Here is an 18,862-nt window from a genome sequence, read left to right as displayed (position 1 = left end):
CTCAATGAAGAACTGCAACACACAGTCCTAGATTAAAAAACGGTGAGGGAAAAGGAACAGAAAAAAGTGAGGCGTTGAACAAGCACCCACAGAAAACCACAAGCACAAGCATCGGTTCCTAGAGAAAACATGAAATGGCCTCCCAGAATGCAGCTTCTGTAGCTGCTTGCACTGTGCCTATTAAGTATTTTGTTCTCTTACTGTTCACTTGAAAGATTCAGTCCAGTATTACTGAGACACAAATCAGGAAAAAGGAGACAGGCAAGGAAAGCAAACAAGATTCACCAAGCTTGAGAGAAGAAAATAGATAATAACCTCCTTTTGTACACTAGCTTGCTCATCATCTGCACCTCCCTTTTTCTAGTGCTCCAATTTTCACATATGGAAACTGAACCAGAAACATTATGGAAACCAAAATATTTAACATTTTCAAGGGGAAATATGCTTCCAGCATTTTACTGATTAGGGAGAAAAAAAACATACGAATGACTGCCTGAACTTTAACATCTCTTATTTCCAATTGTCTGCACTACAGAAACAGCCATCACTTCTCCATTTCCCCAAGAGAGATGGGCAGATTCTTGGAACATTAAAACCACACGTCTTGGTTATTTTTACCTTGGCAGTTAAATACTGAATCATGGCTACTATAAACAAGCCTATTTAATTTTGAACTTGTAAATGTTCTTCATGCCATTTTTTTTTAATTACTATAAACTAGACCATGAAAATGTCCGCCCCCCCCCCACATGTCTATTAAACATTGCTCAATTCTTCACCAAAATTCCTTCATTAATCACAACTGTGCTCTCAAACTCAAATCCAGCACTTTTGCAATGGAAAGATTTGTAATGATCAAAAATCATGCTAAAACTGACAGATTTCCTTCACGACTGAAAACAAATAGCAGAAAGAATGATACTGCAGTCAAAACTGGAGATGGGACCTGGGGCTCCAGCCTCTGGCTTCACCGTGGACCCACAGTTGTCAAACTGCAGGCAAAATGCTAGTGGCCCCTCGAAAGCTGGCTGGTCGCACAGTGCCGGTTCCAACGCCTGGCTCCGGCGCACACTGTTGAATGAAAACTTCCATTCACCATCTGCTCCTTAATTAGGAATTTGTTATACACCATGTTCTTAGATATTAAATTACTCAATGAAGTTGAAAGTACATTAAATGCTTCCCCAATATTAATCCAAGCTGTCAACAATTATGCAATTGTTGTACACGTGCTATGGAAACGGGATGGGAAGAGGGATGGTGGATCACAAACGTAAGGGTGCTCATCTACAGATCACACGACTAATTAACGCACGGCTCCCCCGAAAGAAGTGAGAAAACCTTTGTCACAGACCGACCCTATTAATTAGCACGGAGTTCACTTAGGAGAATGAAAATCACTGCCACGGACTCACTCGCCAAGTCACTTAACCAATGCTATCAATCTCCTTGTCTTTAAGGCTCACGAAAAAGCTCCTCAACCTTTCCCGAGGCAGCCAACACCAGAAAAATGAGTTAAAAAAACAAAACAAAACCAAACCAAACACAAAGTAGGACTTCAGTGTGATTTTTCAAGCGCAAGTGTAATTTGACAAACTTCCAATCATGCAGTTTTCACGGTCTGACTGTTATTGCTTATCATTATAGTATCCGATATCAAAATAAAAATATTTTATATTAATATTATATCATATATATTATAGCAGAATTATTTTATATATTATGTCAGAATTCACTCAGTTTTTCAAATTCAACAGTAAAAATATTAACATTTCTATTGACTGCTTTCAACACCAAATCAAACAAAAATCAATGCAACAAGCATATAATTAACTACATGCATAATTGTGTTGTGGGACTAGTCACTATACAACTACAGAGTATTACTCATTCTGTAGTATATGTTCAACTCCTTTTAGTTTTTAAGCTTTTGTTCTATTAAATTTAATATAGGTCAAAACCTAGTTATTTTTTAAAAAAAACAAGAAAAAACATTTAAGTTCCAGGAATTTAAGTTGCCAAGTTAGTCTATTTATATTTTGGTAACTTCAGTGTAAGAAAACAGGGGTGTTTGTGACATTCAGAAACATATGCGCTCCTCCGCAGAAGTCTTAAGTTTGCCAACGAGCAGATCATAAATAAGTCGTAATTCCCTAGCATAAGACTTGATAATTGGCTCTAATTCTGAACCAGTACTGCACTAAAAAGCATGTTAATAGAACAGCTATAAACTGAATTCACTGCAAACACAAAATGGGAAAATATTTTGAAGGACAACTTTCCCCAACAATTTATGAATTTACACAACTGAAGGCAGCAACATTTTAATTATATATCTTGCCCAAATCAGAGGCAATCACAATTCATTAATTTATACCTGACTAGACACATATTGTTTCGCTTCTGAAATACAAGATAAAAGCAACAACAACAACAAAAATTGACAGACACATACTAAATAATAAACATGCCAAATAAGCAAACAGATATTTTCTGAATGCAAGAGAAAAATTACACTGCTGTGAGGTTTTACTATATTCGAAGTGGTTAGCTGGAGAAGGCAAGAGACCAACCTTCAAATCTTGTCCACATCCATTCTTAAAATCTAAAGTGTTGCTCGTGTGTCCCCTCTGAATCACATCCAAAAAATCATTACTTTCTGCATAATTTCACACCCTGTGAATTGTACTGTGAAGAATACTGATTCAGGGCCAAAGTCATAAAAGCCTCAGCTAAGAGTAAAGTCCTCTAGCAACCCAGTTGTCCTTTCTAACTCCAGTGTTTTGCTGAACTGGGGCTTTGAACAAATTAACCACAACACAAACAAACAAGTCTGAGGAACAAACTTTTTTGAAAATAACAATTATTCTGTACTTTGAAAAAGTGCTTTTATGCACAAACATATTGAGACTGATCTGCCTCAATCTGTAACCTTTTCTTCATGCTGAACTTGTAGTTTTAAATATCGTGATGTTTACTTCTATTGAAGTGACTGCCTACTTACTCATTTTAAATTGCTTCGCTATCGAAGTATTTCAGGCAAGGAGCAAGTACTTTGGGCAACTAAAGCCTGCCATGCTCAAACGGCTAATTTATTTTCGTCCTGTTGGTCTGGAGTTGCAGAACGTTGCTGGGGACATGTGCCAGACGCACAAAGACAGTGGAAGGGAAGCCAGAAGCAAAACTCAAAGACCAACACACACTGCATCCCTAAATTAGACCAAAACACCACGTCACTTGCTGTAATTGGCAGCCTCCCCTCCAAACGGACTGCAGCGCTGCTGCAAATTTAATACTAATGAGCACCGAACAGCAAACAGAAGGAGAGACGCCCACCTAAATTCTGCAGATTTAGGGGAAACTAGTTTTTCAGTTATACACATACAGTAGCCCAATAGGAAGTACTGTGTAGGCACAACGCAGAAACAGAATCACAACAAACCACACAAATAATTCACGTACAACAGACACAACATCGCAACAGAGGTCCTCCCAAGCAACATCACCGCATTCAGCCCTTTCTCTCCTTTGGAGCTAGAGCTACTTAAGACTCTTCAGCAGAGGGTTTTACACAACACAGAAGAGTTCTCGACAGCTTCTCCTTTTTTTGGGAGGGAGGAAGGAAGAAAAGAAAAATCCCCCCCCCCACCCTTTCCCATCAGCAAAACACGTCACTGTTAAAAGGCATGAACATGAGATACAGAATCAATTTATGGGACTTCCTCCCATCTGCTCTCTCCTACATCCAAAACCTGCCATTGATTTTAAAATCATATTAAGTCTTTTTCCACATTCTTCAGTGGAAAAAATAGTCTGACCTTTTTTAATACAAGATTAAATTCCAGACAGAATCTAGGAGGCTCAATCGTAGCAAAAACACCAACTACATTATACTTGGTAAGAATAATTTGTTGTGCTGATAGTAGCTTGGCAACGTTCTTAACTGTGTTCTTCCTGGTTTATATAATTAGAGTAAATAAGTGACATGAGGTAGGCAGATTGTCACTGCAACTTTAGCTTTCATTTTAAGTAATTATTTTATTTCTGCAGTAATAGTGACCAGACACAGGTAAATCCCTGTCTTTTTCTATTCGAAAAATGGCAAAATGCTCAAGGGAGGGTTTTTATCTAAATGACTGTACACAGTCAGGGTTTGGGGCTTTGATTTTTTGAGGGGTTTGTTTTAATGCCACATAAATTTGAGACTTTTTTTTGTGAAATCAAAGTGATGAATTTATACTAAGGTTAAAAGAATTTACAAATTTTCCTTATCAAGAAAACAGAATTTCTTCTTCAGTCAAGTGAACTTAATACTTCAAAATTTACTGTTTCACTAATGTATTTTTCTAGAAAGTATTACTATGGGATAGATTTCCACACCCAACACAAATGACGGAGTGAAAGCTCATTTCCTTTTTTTTTAACCCAATACTTGTTTGCTTGACCACACTATGATTTTCTAAATACATTTTAGACTAAAGCAAAATGATGTGCAATAAACCTACCTCAATAGCATCTTAAGTCTTTGAGAAACCAGCTTATGGAGGAATATTTTAACATGCCTTATACGGATTCTTAAAAGTGCTACATTGTACAAAGTACAATTTAAATTGACAAGAACTAAGCAAAAAAAGAAAAATAGTTACACTAACAGAGGATCATAATGCACATGCAGCTGGAACAGCATAACACAGCTTATTCTGTTCCCAGAAGTCATTTAAAATATAACAACAACAGAAAAAGGAGATTTACCAGTTTAGCTTTATATCAGCAGTGAAACTGATCCACGGCTTTAGGCCGGGCGGCAGCTGCAGCAAACCTCCTCGTCCCTCTCCCCGGAAGGCAGCGGGCAGATAACGCGCAGGGGCTGCGGGACGCTCGGATGCCGCCCTGGCGCAGGGGCTGCGCAGGTCAGATATCTGACCGAGAGCCCAAACGCACACGGGCCCGAAGGAGGCAACGGGGACCAGGGCGCCCACGAGCAGCCCGCCAGACCCACGGCTGCGCGGGTAGCAGCTCCCCTTCCTCCACACGGGGCACTGCTGCAAAAAGTGGTGTTATGCGATGGCATAAAACAGCTCTTTCCTTCCCCATCTCCTTAACGACGGCCTTGCGCCCAGAAAGCGCTGTATTTGGGGCAGGAGGAGGTGGGGCGGGATCCAGCTTAACCGTATTTGTATTCCAAAATTAAACCTTTGATCACGACACTAATACAGTGCCTCTCTATTAAGGTCTTTTTTTAACTTCTTGTAAAAAAATGCAGAGAGATAAATTGCTTTTGAAAAAGTATTTCTACCCAAAAGTGATAATTCTAAGACTAATATTAAGCCTTCAAAATATGTCTTACATTAGTAAAGAACGCTGTCTAGCTTTTTAGGAGACTAACATAAATTCCAGAAAATATTAAAATTCTTTAAATCTTAACAGCAAAGCTGCAATAAGCAGGTTGTGTGTATACACTTGATTTGACCATGTTGATTGATCTAAAGGTCAGGTTTGCACATGCAGTCTAGACATTTTCACTTCCTTAAAAATATGTATTCGTTTAGTGTGCATGTCAGCCACAAGCAACCAAAACAGCTACTGCTCTCACACAAATAAGGCTAATTAAACGTCTCTTTTAACAATTATTTTTTGAATGAAAAGTCCCACTTACCATATGGCCGCTTATTAATATGTTGTTTATCAGTTTATATAAAACACTTCCAGTGATGAGTGCCCTTGTACCAAGTACCTAAGTCAAGCTAACGATGGATATATTTTAACACCATAAAGTCGAGGCGTACCTCTTCAAATGTTTCCACAGCAATTTTTGAAACTTGATGGGAAGCTGATTAGCAGTAGGTTAATTACTCCACAGAAAATGTAACAGTTTCATTACTGTTTGTAACAAAATGAAGTTATTTAACAGGAGACTTAATCCTTCAGCATTTAGCTCAGTTCTTTAATGCTACTCCCTGGAATCCGGAGGAAGAGGAGGGCAGTGGGTAGAAGAAGTTGAGTTTTGTTTGTTTTGCAGCAAAAATGAATTTTTCTCCTACATGAACATTTTAACTGAAGGAATATTTGAAGTTTAAGACTTCCGTGATGGACTCTAAAGAGCATCACACTTTTAGGGTAGAAGGGTCTAGAACTGAATTTCTGAAGATTCTATAATGGGTATTTTACAACATCTGCACAGTGAATTCTCTGAAGTTTTTAAATCCTTCTGAATCTGACTGGCTTAAAAGGATAAAACAGCTCTGCCAATTCATCCTAAAGTGTCTTTCACAGATAATAAAAGGGGACACTAACCCTTAGAGGAAATAGCTCCTATAGTTTACAACATTTTTATACGAGCCGTCGCAGAATTTAAAGGTCAGCCTTCATTACAACCAAAATAGATTATTATACAGCTGTTAAAAAATAAAAATTAAAAAAAAAAAGGGCAATTGGACTCCTGCTTTCAGAAGGAGAGATGCTAAGTTTAACTCAGAAGGAAGGGAGGACACATCCTACAGCAACTGATCTCTGAACAAGATGAATATCACTGGCATCAGCCAGTCCTTCCTCTCCACCTCATGAACAGCCTTGGACAAAGCATCTCCAGCAACGGCACTTCCGAGAGTAATTTAAAGTGGGTAGAGAAGGCAAAGCATTCAAATAGGAATGAAAAACTCAAATTTTTAGTCTTTAAAATGATGAACATAATGCAGTAGAAAAAAAAATCTCTCCCATATTAGTATGCGAATCTGTTAAAGATATGGCCTGGAGACTGCCAGTTTTGTACCCCGACCGAGCCCTTAGAACACACCGTGCTTCATTTGAATGCAAATTGCTGTTATCTGCTATTTCTGCACTTTCCACTTCAGTAAACACCTTTTCATCAAAGCTAAAAATCCCATTTAACCGTTTTTTCTTGAGTAACACTACAAGTGCAAAACCAACTATACAAACCCACGTGCACTACAGTCCCTGGGTTTAAAAGATATTGAGGGTTTGTTTTTTTTTTAAAACTTCTGTCCGCAGAGTTGCAATTCACACTAACTTGGCAAGAAAATGACAATAAAAAAACGTTTCAGCCTCTGAGCTCTGTAGACATTACTTAGTCGTCCCTGACATCTGCTAATGCCCTGCTCAGCTACCCTATGAGTTGCATTGCTCATACTTGTTTTAGTACTAACTTAACCTGTACTTGATTTTATGTTTATGATGAGGTTTTTGAGCAAACAGTTCATAAAACAGAAACAGGCTACAAAATACTGGAATTACACAACAAAGGAAAGAGTCACCCATTCTTAGAATACACACTGGTCAAGACACTGCCCGGGAGCATTAAAACACCTATTAGATCATTTCTTACGAGATTCATGAAAAAACTTTATTCTAAGTTAGAAATCTATTCAAGTGATCAATATGTCAATGCAGTATATTCATAAAATGATATATAGTCCTACAGTCATAAGGATTGCAATAATACTGTGAGTGATCTGATGGGTTAAAAGCATTAAGTACACGACTATCTAATGAAAAATGTCAACTGGAACAGCTGCAAGCTGTATTTTTATTCTTAATACTGCCTTCAACTACAATGAGTGTTACAACCCAAAGCATGTGAAAGTAGCAATTGGCTAAATTTATTTTATATTCACCTGTATTTATTCTATAAATCCACCAGGATTTCTGTTCTTCAGGACTAATAACCAGGAATGGTCGTTCAGCACAATACTAACGCATCATCCCAGAGCACAGCAAGATGTGCTGAAATGGGCTACCTACGCAAAAAAAGAATTGCACCAGAAATAACCTTACCCAGTGACCTATGATTTACTTCAAACTACCACGTGGTAGGTGGCATATAAAAAGATATTACTCTGTGTGTCAGTTGTCCGTAATGAAAGGTTCTCTCTTCTAAGCAGCCTCTCCCTACAACTTCAAGTTTATTTACATTAGAGAAAGGAACACTACATAAAAAGCAGCATAAGAAAAAAGCACTGCAAGCAACACATCCGGCCCAACTGCTCTTCCCACACACTCAGCGCTTTCCATAGCAAGGGTCTATTTTCAACTAATGTGTTAAAAATGCTCGACATATCTGATTCCATACAGATTAATTGCTTGGAAAAGAAGTAATAGTGGTCTTATTTCTGGAATCATTGAGCACCCACAGCTCCAACTGAAGCCAGCTAGAGCTGTGCATGCTCAGATCTTTCAAAGAGCAGATTTTAAAGCTATGAGTTCACATGCAATACTGTAATTTAAATATGACAAAATCAAATTTTTTCAGTATTAGAACACACCAGAACACATCATCTCTGGATCCAAGAAGGATTTCAACAAAAAAAAACCAAACATTCCAACAAGCCTTTAATTTGCAGTTTTAGCCACTCAAAAATGAAATGCAACTAGTCTGTTTTTTCTGCAACGCTCGAGCAAGCAGCAGTTACGCAACGCAACCGATTGGCAAACCCACTGTGCTGCAGTGCATTTCCAAAAGTAGTCTCTCCCAATAACATTTGACAGAGCGACAACTACCGATTACACAAATGCTCGTCCCGCTCCTTACATGAGTGTTCGGAGCACTGGGGCGGCATGTATTTCTGCCTGTCTCACCTGAACGATTAATAAAGATCTGTTTCAATCATAACACAACCACTGCTGTGAACATATTCAGACCACTTGCTTCAGTGCCCCAGATGGACTTGAACACCTTCCATCTTATCAATATTCAAAATAAAAAACAAACCATAATGACTCAAGGCCACCTGCTCAGCAGGACTGCTATTGCCTGGCTCCCTATATTTTCAGTCAAACAAAGTAAGAGGGGTGAAAAAAGCCAAGTTCAGCATCTGCAGTCATGGCCTGTAAGCAGCTCTTCATCTTCTATTTTCACTGTTTGTCCTACATTACCTGTTTCTCCCTTGTTATAAAAGCCCTGTGGAGGGGCAGATTTTCCCCCAAATAAGGGATTTTATTAAAAAAACAGAGCTTTTCAAAGTACTCACTAAGGTCTGCTTTTGTCAGCATCTGGATTTCTCAATTTAAAAAAAAATTAAATATGCACTCTCACCTAGGTTCATGTCAAGCCACTACAAATGCATTGAGGAAGCGACTGTTCAGGTATAGCAGGTATTTCCCAAGATCCAGTACACAATACCTGCTGGACCACTTGCAGCATGGAAGAGTAACACACATCAAAACACTGTCTTCATGTGGCCACATTCAGATTTAAGCAGATCCACCCTGCCTGCTACAATCAGCTGACACAGTGAGAAGAGAACACATTGCCATGCACTGTGGACCACTACCACAACAGAAACAGAAAAAAAACAAATAATTTTACAGTTCATCTTTAATTAAATGTATTGGCTACTACAATGTTCCAAATACAATCTGGAAATACCAAACTTACAAAAAAACTCCAAATGATTAGTGATCAAAATCAAGGAATGTTTCTGATGTCCCATTTCTTCCCACACACACCTCAAAGAAATTTCCCACAGAAGATGAATGCAATTTAAGTTTAAACACACCGTTTCTGATTAGGAATGTAATACTCAGACAGTGCCTCCTCCTTGAACACAACCCACCTCCCCACAGCCTCTTCATTTCAATATCATTAAAAGGAACGCCTTAGACAACCTTAATTATTGTAGTATCTGCAAGGGGAGAAGTGATCTGTAAGTAATCAATTTCTGTCCCATTTAGAGCTTTAGAGATCAAAACTTGTTTCATACTGAAGCTGGCAGTGAAATGGCATTAGTAGGGGGAGCTCAGAATAAAGCACTTCGGCATGGATATCTGTTACCAACAGCCAGGGCGTTACGTTCTGTCCTACACGATGCTCCATGGTCACTAATGTCTGCGCAGCTTCCTCTTGCGCTCCCCTCACTTCAGAAACAGGGAGATCAGAAAGTAGGCAATACTTCACAAAATTATCACTGTCACAGGAAAGCACAGGCTCTAATAACGAGCCATTTATCTCTCTGGAAGATTTTATGCAGCCAGCAAACACGTAAAAACAACTCACAGGGGATAGCTCAAAAGTCTCCACCTGAACAAGCAAAGTCAGCTGAGAAACAAGCAGCAAAGACCCTACATTTGTCACAACAGAAAGGCAGCATGATGCAAACTCCCATAAGCGCAGGCTCCTCCTTGCGAGGAATGGTCGGTTGCCACTGAAGACGGACAGCAAACGTTCACCCATTTATCTACCATCGAGAAAACCTACAAATTACATGCTTTCTAGATGTAACAGGGAAAGCAATAGATGCTGCCTTACCTCTACTACATTCACAGCACAAGACTGACAGAAAGATACTGCCATAAGTCAAATGTAGTCAGGAACTGCAGTTTCTTGACTATTTTAAGTCCATTTAAGTGTTGTCACAACAGTGACATGTAACCTAGAAGAATCACAGGGTAATTTATACTGGAATGGATCTCTGAAGGTCTCTACTAAAACCCCCGGCTCCAAACAGGGCTAGCTTCAAAGTCAGACCAGGTCACTCCAGACCTTGCCCAGTCAAGTCTGAGTATCTCCAAGGTCACAGACTCCAAACTTCCTGGGCAGCCTATTCCAGTGCTTAATCACTGAAGGAGTTTTTCCTTGCATTTAATTGGAATTTCCCGTGCTGCAATTTGCAATCATTGCCTCTTGTTCTTTCACTGTGCAACTCTGCGGAGAATCTGATTTGATGATCATCATGACCCCCGTTAGATAGCTGAAGACAGCAATTAGATCCCCCTCAGCTTAACCTTCTCCTCTTCAAGCTAAATAAACCCCGTTGCCTTCATGTCTCCTTATGTTTAGCATATAATCAAAAGGCAGTATAGACAAAAGAGGATTCTGAAACCCTACTAGGCTATATCTGGATGGCCTAGTAAACGGATACGGAAGTTGTTTTCAGAGCAGTGTGAAGCCAGAGACCTCACAAGCTGTCAGCCTGCAAACAAATCATGTGAGGACAGGCTGCGCATCTCCCGTTGCGGCAGGGCGTGGAGGTACTGATGCGTCTGTCAGCAAGACCCAAGCTCTGCTGCTCCCACATCCAATTCCTTGCCGGGAAAGACTCCAAGAGATAGATAGGGTCAGTCACTCACTGAAACATCTGTGGATGTCAGGATGAACCAAACCAGCACTAAATACATTTTCTTTTTTTGTCATAGGATCTTGGCCTACGGTCTCAACCAGTAATTTTAGAAAGCTCATGATTCAAAAGAGCCAACTGATCTTTTAAGACAACTTAAGTGAAAAGAATCACTAATTACATAGATCTATGTTTTAACAAGCAACCAAGTTTGCACATTAATAATGAGAAGTAACTGAGAAAACCATGGGTCACTCTTGCCAAGAGACATTTTAAAGCATTTTACAGCCTACCTTGCTCATCCACACGTAACAGCTTTTGTCGAACACTCTCAGTTTCCTTTTGCTTCTAATACTACAGGGTAAACCGGTCTTTAAAGGCACAAAATGTCTACTTTATGTATCAGACCATATACAACTTGAAAATTCTTTTTTTTGTACATGGAAGACACTATCTACAAAAATGTAAGTTGCCCACTCTATCCCCTCAGAACTGTCACCCGTAACAAACCCACTCTGACCTTGGAGGATCCTCTTTCATGGCCTGCTCAGATACATGAGGAAAAGCAAGAGCAAATCAACTCCAAACATATTCAGCTGGAGCATCAGAGCCTACATTAATGCCATTTAATGTGGCAGTTGCTTTCAATTCTGGTGATTCTCTATGAAATATAACTGAAATAACATTATTCATATACCATATCCAGGTTTTAGCCTAAATATCTCACATTATCGGAACAAATGCCAAGCTGAATGCCAGGTTTACTAGCTAAACAGTAACCTTAAAAGCATATTACTTGTATTTTTAAGAAAACTCAAAGGTGTGGCTAAGAAAAACAACATTTACTCAAAAATCTTGTCTACTTTATAAATCAAAGAAAATCATTCATTCTGGAAAATTTGTTAGGTATAAAACATGAAATCTTAATAAGAAAGGAAAAAAACTAGATGCATCCAAGGAATTTGTATTACTGCTTATGATTGTTTTCCAGAGAATCGGTAAGGAAGGACTTTTGGCCTAATTTCACCCCATTAATGTAACAACGCACTATGAAGTTCATTCAGCTGATTTGTTTTTTGGTCCCTTCAATTTGTGTTGCAATTCTAAAGATGCTAGCTCCCCCAAAGAAGTATCTGCATCCACTGATAGCTAGGATTTCCCTGATTGCCCTGAGGCAGGGACACAAAGAGGAGACAGAACTGGTCATGAAGCTAAGATCAGAGCATGGCAACCTCAAGTCAAGTTACTTAGATCACAGAGTTGCCTCAAACACAAGTCTAAATCAAATGGTTTAGACTACCAAAGAATATTTAAGTTATTGTTCCTGTAGTAACTTTCTTAGGTCATATAGGACCTTTAAGGAAGAAAGCTAAAAGCAACACTGAAATACAAAATGAATGGTACACGGCTCAATAATATTATTTCTACTTTTAAGTTGTGAGTACATATGCAGGCCAGTCAAGGATTATTTCTAATTCAAAATATTTATATGAAAACTGTATCCACAGTCACTTTAGATAGTTTTTCTTTTCATAGCCTTCTCACTCAGAATCTATTAATGAAAATGTCTTCTCCCCGCACTTATTTTAATCCTTTCTCTTTTGATATGTTATTCCACAATTCTTCATTTAAGAAAGGTGGGGTTTTTCTTCATTCTAGTATTAGTCAGTGCTTGAGGCACTAAAATGGATTAGTTAGACTCCTACTCAATTCTTGCTTCCAAGCACTCCTGAAAGCTCAACAATAAAAATTCAACAATGAGAAAGTGAAGGAATTAAATCTGTTGCTTGCCAAAGAATTCTAATCTTATCGTACAATTGTGGAGATGAGAAAATAATTCAACACTTCTAATTGTATGATTAAAAAAAAAGAACTCAACCATTCTGTGAAATGTTTTGCCCATAAAATTATGTTTCTTCTACTGGACTGATTAATAAAATTTATCACTTGTATATGTAGGACTGAAATAAATTCATCTTCACACATTTTTGCTCCATTTAACCACTGTCATGAATTGAAATGTAGTGAACTTCATTATATTTGCAACACTAGCAGCAGAAAGCATACTGTACTTTCAATCACACTGAAAAACAGCAAAGAGCTTATAAAGCTGCATTCTCATTCCAAGGTATACATTTACGAGCAAAAAGCTGTTCTTTCTTTATCCTTTTTGCACTTGCAATGCTAGGATATAAACCAAGGAGAAACTTGTTTGAGCTGCAGACTTTTTTGGACATTAATTTACACCCAGAGTCAACAGAGCAGTCTAGGAATCTGAATACTCTGTACAGCAGTAAATAAAACACCTCACACAAATTTCAGCATCTGAACATGACATATTGGATCAAAAAAGATAGCTCAGTAAGATTAACTTTTCTTTCCAACTTTCTAACATCCTAACTTATCTCAGCCATTAGGTGTCACATTCCAGGATCGGAAGCTTTTGCAAAGTGTACGCACAAATGTCTACCTAAAAAAATTTGATTTACAAGTACCCCTTTAAGATGCTTCCATTACAATTCTTTTTACTTCCTATCATCTATTAAATAAAAGTAACATTTCAATTAAGGTTAAAAAATCCAGCCAACTGAGCATAACTACTAAACGCTGCTACAGAATGAATAATAAGCCCTTTAATCACAGTAAAAATCAAATCAAATCTATAACTACTTTAGAGCTCAGCATAAAATGATTTCAAACTTTATGCTAAAAACCCCCCACTATTTCCTCTTGAAAAACAAACTGGGCTTCAAGGGGGGGGGGGGGGGGAAGCACACACACACACACACACACACACACACACACACAAACCCCAGGACCTGACTTTTAAAAGTTAGGTATCTCTTGAATCTGCTGCTGCAGAATTAAACACACAAAATTACTAGAAGTGCTTTATGTTTAAAGTTAACCCAGCACGTCAGAAATGGAAAGAAAGCAATAAAACAGGAAGTCACCTATATTATCATCTTCACAAAGTTTTGATTAGGATCCACAGTCAGACCCATCTGACAGAGGCTAGACCCCAGCAGCGCTCTGCTGAATTAACTTCACTCGGGTTGACTGTAAAACAGGACCCAGAGGAATTCTGAACTTTAAGCAGCTACAAGCAAAAAATATTTTGTATATACAGAGTAAAGATTTAAACTTTACATATGTTCAAAAGATTCACTTCCTTTTCCACTAGAATGGACAGATAAAATGTTCCTGTTATCAGAATTTTAGGATTCTTAGTTTGGCAGCTGACTGCGCAAAAGGTATAAAACTACGACATTGTGTATGTAACCGAACAAAGTCTGTACACAGATGATTTTTTAAACCTCTGTAAAGCTGCACAGGACAAATCTGTTTGCTAAATATCAAGTTCAAAGTGACACCAAGTATACTGTATGCAGGCATGGTACAAGACAAAAATACTACTACAATATATTAGCACAAACAAATGTTTAGAGTTGTTTATGCCTCAAGACTATGATTCAATATACAAGTAATACTTTTGCATTAGAGTACATCCACGTGTTACATTACTGCCATCTAATTAAATTTCTTTTTTTTAAAAAACAGACAGCACCCACAGACTGGATGAGCAGGCATGAAATGTATCACAAAATAGTCTATGTCTGTATATTTACAGCTTATGGTTTCAAATACAAACTATTTTGATAAGCTATGTAAACACTAGTCTCAAAATAAAAACATTAACGTGTCACTGGAATTACACTGTGCTAGTATCTTAGTCCCTGTTTGGCATGCAGTCCTCCTTAAAGTCTTTGGTAAAGCTACTTACCCTAAAAACTGCCGGACCAGAGCCAAAATACATGATTAAATATACTGCTTTTAGTTTCATTTGAAACTTCAGAATTATAACCATTTGGGCCTACTAAATGCTATCAAAGTTGGGGTTTTTCTGCACTGTACATAGTCCCTTGATTAGACCAACTACACCCTTCAAGATTTATTCTCCTAAGTTTATAAAGGACATCGGAAATATCTGCTTTGAGGAAGCGCAACTCACTTTTCTGTGGACGATCTTAGTCTGACAGAACACAAACACTCCTCTTGTCCTGGTGCGTGATCAGTAGAAATACTGCGCATGAAAACAGATTATTTTTAGAATCAGTATATGGGAGCACAGTTCTTCACTTCCTGTCAACTCCACCTTAAAGAGCTAGATACATGGTCTCATTTTGATTTCTAAAGCCAGGATTTCACAACTTCTGCTCTCCAATACAGCGGAGAGAATGAAGTGACAAGCTGCCGGGAATCAGAAACGGTAACTCCCTCGCTTTTAACTCAGCACTAAAAATTTCTGTTGGGATATTTTGTCAGTCTTCAGGCAACTGTGTCAATAAATTGATGGCGTTTTCTCCTACCACAATTATGAAGAGAGCCTTAAATATTTTTATTTATAACACCGATCTTTTCCATAGCAACCGGATGTGAACATGGCATTCCCAGCGTAATGAAGTCACTATAGCAACACGATCATGATGTCAGAATAATCAGAAAGTTTTTCATACTTCGGACATGCTGAACTAGACTACTTGTAAAAACTAAAAACGTTGCAGGCATCGCAAAGGCAAGGATGTTCCACGTAAAACTTCCCTCTGTGTTACCTCACTTCTGCTAGCTTCTTACGAAAGGTACAGACCTTGAAGAGTAACGCAGTATTTCCTATTTCACGACGGTTTGACTCATTACTGTTTAAAAGCTTCAGGAATTCCACATTAAATATCTTTCAGAATCTGAGGAACCTACCGTCACCGGTGAAAATTAACAACGTACCATTTCATTAAGGAAAAAAAGCAGCAAAAATCAAAACAGTGAGGTGCACAGTAAAGACAGCAACTCTCGATTAAACAGCCTGTTTCCTCAGCTTAACCGTTCAAATACCGCGGTGCCCCTTTTTGCTTTGACTACTACTACTACAGGGACAAAAACCAAAAAAAATCAACAGGAACAGAGAGGGAGTCCGGGCACGGCGACGCTCTGAAGGCGGACAGGCCTCTCCAAAGGCAAGAAACAACTATTTTAGGAAATGCCGCCTCCCTTATCAAGTCACCGAAAGAAGGAAATAAAAAAGAAGAAGGAAAGCAAGCAAGCAGAGTTTTCATGATTTGCGCGCCGCTCTTCCCGAGCCGTGACTACAGCGAAGCCCCCAAAAGCGCGTTTCCGAGCCGCGCTCAGGCGGCACCGGCCCCCGCTGCCCCCCGCTGCCTCCGCCGCCGCCGCCGCCGCCGAGCCGCCGCCCGGGCGGAGCAGTTTCTCCTCCGAGCGGCCGAGGGCAGCGCGACCGCCCGCCGCGGGCCGGAGGAGGCCGGAGGAGGCCGCGGCGCCCCCTTCCCCGGCCGCGCCGAGCGGCTCGCGGCCCCCCCCCCCCCCAGCCCGGCTGCAGCAACCGGCGCCGCGGCCCCGCGCGGGCCCGGCCGGGCGGCTCCGGCCACAACTTCTCGCCCTGCGCGGCGGCGCCGGACGGGCCGGGCGGCCCCGCGCCGCCCCCGGGACGCACCTGACGGGCCGAAGCGCGCCGGCGCCGCGGCGGCTTCCGAGCGGGCGGAGGGCAGCGCGGAGCGGAGGCGCGGGCCGCCCGCCACAAGATGGATGTTCGGCCCGGCCCGGCCCGGCCCGGCGCCGTGACAGCCCCGCCGCCCACCCGCCTCGGCCCGGCCCCCGCCCCGGGACGCGGCCGCGCTGCCGCCAGGCCTCGGCGGCGCCTCCCGGCCCTGCCCGGCGCGGAGCCCCGCTGCCGCCCCGCCGCCGCCGCCGCCCAGCTCACCCGGCCGGTGCCCCCCGGGCCGCCGCTGCCGCTCGGCTCGGCGCTCGGCTGCTGTGCGCGGCGGCGGCGCGCCCGCTCCGCCCTCACGGGCCGCGGCCTGGGGAGGAGCCAGCGGAGCGGGGCGGGCGGAGCGGGGCGGGCGGGGGCCGCCGGGGCGGAGCGGAGCGGAGCGGGGCGGGGCGGAGGGGGGCGGCGAGGCCCGCGGGAAGTTCCGCGCGGCGGCGGCGGCTCCCCGTGAGGGGGCGCAGCGCGGGCCGCGCCACACCGACATGGCGCCGGGGGCCTCGCTGAGGCGCCGCCCGCAGCTCCCGGTAGGCGACGGCGGCGGCAGCGGGGCGGACAACCGCTCTCAGGCTCCAGCGGCGCCGGGCGCGGAGGAAGCGGCGGTGACGGCCGGGGGGGCGCCGAGGCACCGGGGGGGGGGGGGGGGAAGCTCCCCTCGGCGGAGCTTTCCGTCGCCTTTTAACTGCAAAAGTGTGTTCCCGAAACGCAGCATTTACTAGCTGTGTACTTCTTAAATATTTATATATAAGAAATATACTTCTTATATGTGTATAAAAAATACTTTTTATATATATAAATACATAAAAAAACGTTAAAAAGCCATAGTATTAAAATATACCCAGGAGAATACCTGTCATCAAGGAGAAATAAAGGCGAGAGGAGGAAAGGCCGAACCACGCGTCTCCGTGTTGTCTCCACGTCGCGCTACGTTTGCGAGCGGCACCAGGATCCGGTCGCGAGCTCACAGCGGCCACCCAAGGGCAGCTCCAGGCCTGCGATCCGCTGCGTTTTCCCCCCGGTTCCAGCATAAATAACCCAGCCGTCAAGTATGTACAGTGTCAACACTTAATTTTTATGAAACAGGAGTTTCTGCTGTTTAAAACATAAAGGTACCATAAGGAGCTGTAATTGTTTCCATGGTTTGGGTGCGCAGCGCCCAGTGAGCGTCGCCTAAAACGCAGGGGAATGTCTCATCCGCGCGCAAGGACGGCCGCTTCCCCAATTACATAAGCGGGGACGCGGCGAGGACCGCAGCCGCCGTCTCAAGGTTGGGCCGGGGACAAAGGAGGCGCGAGCTGCTGCGGGAGGAAACGTCAAAGCTCCGGCAGCAGCCGCAAGAGGATAAAACCAGGCAATTTGCTGTGCTCCTTCCCCAAGCCCCTCTTCACTGCGTCGCTCCTGTTCGCTTGTAAAACTTGAGGGACATTAGCCGATTTGCTGGAAGCCTGAGTATAAAACAATATTTTCGCGTTCACATTATCTTTTATCCAGGGGGGAAAAAAAAGCTAAACGTTATTTGCTTGACTTTACAGATGAGGAAACAGACAAACAGATTAAATGACCTATCCAAAACCCCTAGCAAGTCGGTGGCCAAGACATGAGTACAGCCGAGAAACCCAGCTCGCGTTCTTTGCTCTAATCAGAGAAAATAGCTCTCACTCACTGTCTGCGTGTGCAGGAGAGATCTACGGTGCAGAGGAATTTTGCTTCCAGGTATAAATCGGGGATGCCAGTATTGATCTGTAAATACCACTTCTTTATGCCTCAAGTCCTAGCAAGATATTCTTTCCCTTGGGACCATCGTGCTGGAAGAGAGCAAGTGAATCACTATTTTTTAACATGTATAGCTGGAGGCAGGCTAGTCTCAGTGGAGGGATTTCTGCATTTTCTTTCTCTGTCCGTCTGGCAGAACTCAGACTTGTCAGTCTCAGTGGCATTATACAAAATCCCTCCTTTTGCAGGTGGGCATCTTATGTGGACAGATCATGTGCCTTTAAGGATACCTAAAGCTGATTGCTGAACAGCTTCTGTTTCTTCTGAATTGCAATATTTTATTGTTCAATCTGTAAGCTTAGGCAGCAAATTACTAGCTATATATTGTTAAAAATAAAAGGCTATATCCAGAAAACATGCAAAAACAAAAAAATCAGTTTTGAAAGTTGTAAGTCAATAAAAAAGAAGTTCATTCCTGTGCGTAGGAGCTGCATGAGGAGACCCTGCTTATGTCCTTAAGAGG

At 41.8% G+C, this 18,862-nt stretch overlaps 1 protein-coding gene across 3 annotated transcripts in view; it reads right to left on the bottom strand.

The window, feature by feature from the left end:
- RAP1A (RAP1A, member of RAS oncogene family) overlaps positions 1-16,943 on the bottom strand; it is a 46,607-nt gene extending 29,664 nt beyond the window's left edge. The window contains exons 1-2 of one of the 3 annotated variants that reach the window (XM_067310716.1): positions 16,843-16,940; positions 15,082-15,153 (exon numbers count right to left, since the gene is read on the bottom strand). The gene's annotated coding sequence lies outside the window, so the exon portion shown is untranslated. Of the gene's footprint in view, positions 1-15,081; positions 15,154-16,842 lie in introns of those variants that run through there. The other 2 variants (XR_001292680.2, XM_067310717.1) reach the window with 2 other exon arrangements.
- Between the last annotated feature and the right edge of the window lie 1,919 nt (positions 16,944-18,862).

This window comes from Apteryx mantelli, chromosome 25, assembly GCF_036417845.1.
Source record: "Apteryx mantelli isolate bAptMan1 chromosome 25, bAptMan1.hap1, whole genome shotgun sequence".
Taxonomy (NCBI): domain Eukaryota; kingdom Metazoa; phylum Chordata; class Aves; order Apterygiformes; family Apterygidae; genus Apteryx; species Apteryx mantelli.
Note: the sequence above shows the minus strand (reverse complement) of the source record. Positions and strands in the feature narration are given on the sequence as shown.